Below are 4,624 nucleotides of genomic sequence, written 5' to 3' on the forward strand. Positions count from 1 at the left end.
GCTCCCCGACGGGGTCGCTGATCCGGACTCGTCGAATGACCCAAGGAAAGATTTGGACTCAAGCTTTTAAACATTTTATTTTCACTTTTTTTGTTTTGTTTTTTTTTTTTTTGGGGGGGGGGATGAATATGTATGCTGTTTTTCTTCTTCTTTTTCTCAATTGAAATGGGTTGATGGACCAAAAGGTTCACCTACCACATGAACAATGCACATAATCCAATGCTCCACTTGATTAAATAGATTAAAAAAAAATGTATCTTTTTTTAAATTAAATTGATATTTAAGATTTACATGATTTAAATTAAATTGATATTTAAGATTTACAGTACTCAATCGTTGTACATCTAGCTCGAATATTGATAAAATAAATTAGAAGTAGAATCCAATAACTGTCATGTGGCCCGGCCCCACCCCACCCCACCCCCCCCCCCACCCCACCCCACCCACCATTAGGAGAGGTGATCCGTATTCGATTTCTTGCCTTGTGTCAAAGAAAAGTAAAAAAAATTTCTTGGCCTAAAAATAATCTGATATCAAGAAACTACAGGGGAAATAGGAAGTGGAGATGTCCTGGAGCATTATTCTAATTTGTGACAAAAAAATTTAGGTGGGTTTGGTTGGCTACGCTACGCTCTGACCATTGACAACTCAGATGATGACAACGATTAATTCCTCTCCACTCCGTTCGCTTCACAGAGATTATAGCTCATAAAATGCGAGTGTCTGTCTCTCTCTCTCTCTCTAGCACACACAATCAGCAAACCCATAACTTTTTTACGGATCATATTTGTTGAATCCGGATCATCTCCCCGTCGGGGGAGCACAGAGTGTTCCCACATGGCTTCCTGACCACAAAAACCAGTGGGTCCCACTGGTGAAAAAGTTTTTTTTTTCTTTCCAAAAAGTGTTTTTCACCGTGGACCCCACAGGTTTTTGTGGTTAGGAAGCGTTGGGGAGCACAAAGTGCTTCCCGTCGGGGTCGCAGATCGGACTTATATTTGTTGAAGTTGGAACTTGGAAGGAAGAGCAGCACGTGCGTATTGTTTCTATCATTGTATTCAGTTCAGAAGTCCATTGAGTACTGTTTTTCCATCGTAGGAAACTTGGGATTGGAGACATCTTTCCTCTTACCGGTCTCAGTTGATGAAAGGGATTTACTATCCAAACTCAATTTTTTATCTACAAGGTTGGGGGGAAACCCGTCATGGACATGGAGAGTGATTATCCAAGCAAGAAACATGCTATTAAAAGGTCTCATATGGAGAGTGGGAGATGGGGTCAACATAAAGGTATGGGAAGACCCATGAATACCAGTGGAAGGTAGGAGAGTTTCTTTGGAGATTTAGCGGCCATTAGGGTGTTCAATTGAATGTGTCTCAGAACTGATTGACCAAGACCATAGATGTTGGAAGATTGATCTACTCAACTCACTTTTTTCTCCACAAGAAAGTAATGCAATTCAAAGAATTAGGTTGAGCATCTTCCATCAAGATGATCAATTGGTGTGGGGCAGCAAAGAATGGGCTTTTCTCGTGTAAATCCGCATATCATCTATTAAAGAATCTTGAAGAGGAAAAGCTACACAACCAACCGAGCACATCTAGAATTTGGAGACAAGTTGAAGATGTTGTGTGGAAAAATATTTGGAGCTGCCAAACACTTCCAAAGATTAGAAACTTCCTATGGAGATCGTGTGCACAGAGTGTAGCAACGGGTGAAGAGCTGGTTAGAAGGTAGATTCAAATTGATCCTTCATGTTTGTGGGTGTAGTCTGCAAACTATGGATCACATTGTTTTTGAGTGTTCGATTGCAAAACAGGTATGGTTTGGTAGCTCACTTACATACATTCCACTTGAGGAAGCCCCATTACTAACAGAATGGATCAAAAGTTGGTCCGCTATGAGAGGGATCGGAAAGGAGGTAAGCAAATCAATACTCAACTTATGTTCCTTTATTGTTTGACACCTTTGGATTGCAAGAAATAACAGGATTTTCGGGAGAAAACATACTACCCGAGAAGAAATTATTGCGGCAGCCCAAAAAGAACATGCTGAATGTGAGGTAGTCAAGACAACAGGAGGTGGGGAAGTGATAAATAATATTCAATCTGATGAAAATCAACAGCAATGGAAACCTCCGCCTCAAGGTAAATTAAAGTTGAATCTAGACGTGTCTTGGTGTAAAGAAAATGACAAAGGTGGTGTCGGCTATCTTCTGAGAAATCATAAAGGAGAAATTTTACAGGCAATCTCTGAACCGGTGCTATGCAACTCAGTGGTGGAAGGGGAAGCTCTTGCTATGAGAGCTGGATTGATGTTTGCACTTTTAGAAGACTGTAATCATCTTTTGGTAGAGTCAGATTGTAAAATACTGGTCCAATATTTCAACGGAGCTTCCACCTCCCCTCCCCTATGCTTAGCTCCTCTGGTGGAGGATATTAGGGAGTTATGCTCATCTTTCCTCTCGTGCTCCTTTCATTTTGTTCTAAGAGCGATAAACGCAGTTGTGGATGCTCTTGCAAGGAGGGCCCTGTCGGTCCCGTGTATGACGGTTTGGCCTATTTCCATTCCTTGGCTTCAGGAGTTATGCTCTCCGGTTGCCTAGGCTGTTTTGTGGGTTCTTTTTCTTGTTCTTTCTTTCTTTTAATGGAAATTTCATACCAAAAAAAACAAAGGGAGAAAAGATAGAAACACAAACACAAAGCAATGGCAAAAAATCTACAGGTGATTGCAGCAAAGTCTTTTGTTACATGGATGAAGAGGATCATAATGGTATTTATAAGGAAGCAGAAGCATTTTTAGAGTGTTTTGAGGGAGATCTTGATGTTTTAGATGGATAAAATGATTGACTTGGAAGACGATGATCCATTCTTTGACTCAAATACTAAAAGATAAGATAAAACAAAAAGTGGCTAAAGTATTATAAAGAACAAATGTATGATCATACATTAGATTGTGTCATTTCCATATTGCAGTTCCTTCTAGTATTCTGCACTCCCATATTATATTGAAGAAGAATCAAGAAAAGATAAGATGAATTGGAAGCGGTGAGCTAAAGAAGAGAGGTATATCTAATTTCTGTCCTTTGCGTAACTCTCAGCATTCTCACCTCTTTTTCCACGCTCTTGGTCTCTCCATGTATGTGCTGTCGGGCTTATTGGTTGAATTTAAATCCTCTTCATACATCTATACTCACATCTTTTCTTAAACTCAAAAATTTTAAGGGTAACTTTCATCTAGACCCCCTGAGGTTTGGTCTATGTCATTTTTAGTCCAAATAAATAGAAACTTTGCATCTGCCTCCCTGAGGTATCCAATAAGATCAATTAAGGACAAATTATGATTTTTATGACCAAAACACCCTTACATCTATTCTACCGTAGTATTTGCATTATAACTTCACAATTAAATCAAACGGTGAAAATAAAATGAGTGGGATATTTACTCCATTAAACACGAAACCTACCTCGAAATCCTCAACTATGGCCTCTTCGATTCCTTTACTTCCTCCGCTCTAAAACTCCAACAGCATCCTAAATTGTGTAGCTCTAGCCTTCTATGCTTTCATTCAAGCAGAGACATGAACATTTCAAGTTAAAAGGGACATTCTTCTTTCCTGTCAAAAGAACAGACCAGAAGGCCTACCGTCAGGAAGCAAATCTCACAATAGTACTTCTTGCACCTTCTTCTACACTTAGGACTCCAACGTGATAGTCGAAGTCGGTTTTGACACAACCAGGACAAACGCAATTTATAGAGATTCTAGGAAACTTTTTGGAAAAAATCCTTGTGTAATCATTCAATGCTGCCTTGGAGACTATATAAGCAGCCATGTGAGTAGGCCAATCTTTTGTTTCTGCAACTTCACACTCCTTGAAATTCTTCAGAAGTTCATTCAATAGTTCATCCAATCTCTCATCTGTAAGACCCTCATCACTGAGCACCTTCCTAATCCTTTCACCAGAAAATTTCTGGGAAAAAAAGAAAAAAGAAAATATCCCAATTTACAGAATTCAATCGTCTCTTCCCTAAACAGAGACCTTTGTTCATAGTTCATACCTTCAGCATTTCATGGAGGAAGGAACATTGACAAATCTAGCAGAATTAGAAAGCTAGAGGAGGGGAATTAGTACTTCAGTTACTCCTTTAGTGTCGTAAGTAGTTCGTTTTCACACATTCTTCCGTCAATTTGTAAGTTTCTGTCAAAATTTTATTCCATCTCAAACCTTTCTCATCTCTAGCTGTTAGCACCACTGCAACTTTATTAGAAACTAACTGGCGGCAAATCCCAAGTCCAATTCCCCTATTCCCTCCTATAACCACTACAACCCTATAACAGAATGGTGATCAACGTTACTGTCACACCCCGCCCGCCAGGTCCCGGTTACCCGCCCGACAACCCGTGGGTGCAATCCGTCACAGGATCCATGGTTTTAGTCTATCAATAATAATAAATACAAATACATGAATCAAGAGCAAGAATAGTACAATAATCAATAAAAAGGTTACAGGAGTCCAAATACTCCAATAATTATCCAAGAACGAACGAAAGAAGGAAAATCAAGAATCAAAAGTAATATCGAGATCAGCGGAAGCAAAATAAATAACTAAATAATCTTCATCT

General features: G+C 39.4%; 1 pseudogene; it reads right to left on the reverse strand.

The window, feature by feature from the left end:
* Positions 1-3,647: 3,647 nt before the first annotated feature.
* LOC149011304 (short-chain dehydrogenase/reductase 1 pseudogene) lies at positions 3,648-4,068 on the reverse strand (annotated as a pseudogene).
* Positions 4,069-4,624: the final 556 nt, after the last annotated feature.

Source organism: Hakea prostrata, chromosome 7 (genome assembly GCF_041222555.1).
Source record: "Hakea prostrata isolate BN-2017 chromosome 7, UWA_Hpros_2, whole genome shotgun sequence".
NCBI classification, from domain to species: domain Eukaryota; kingdom Viridiplantae; phylum Streptophyta; class Magnoliopsida; order Proteales; family Proteaceae; genus Hakea; species Hakea prostrata.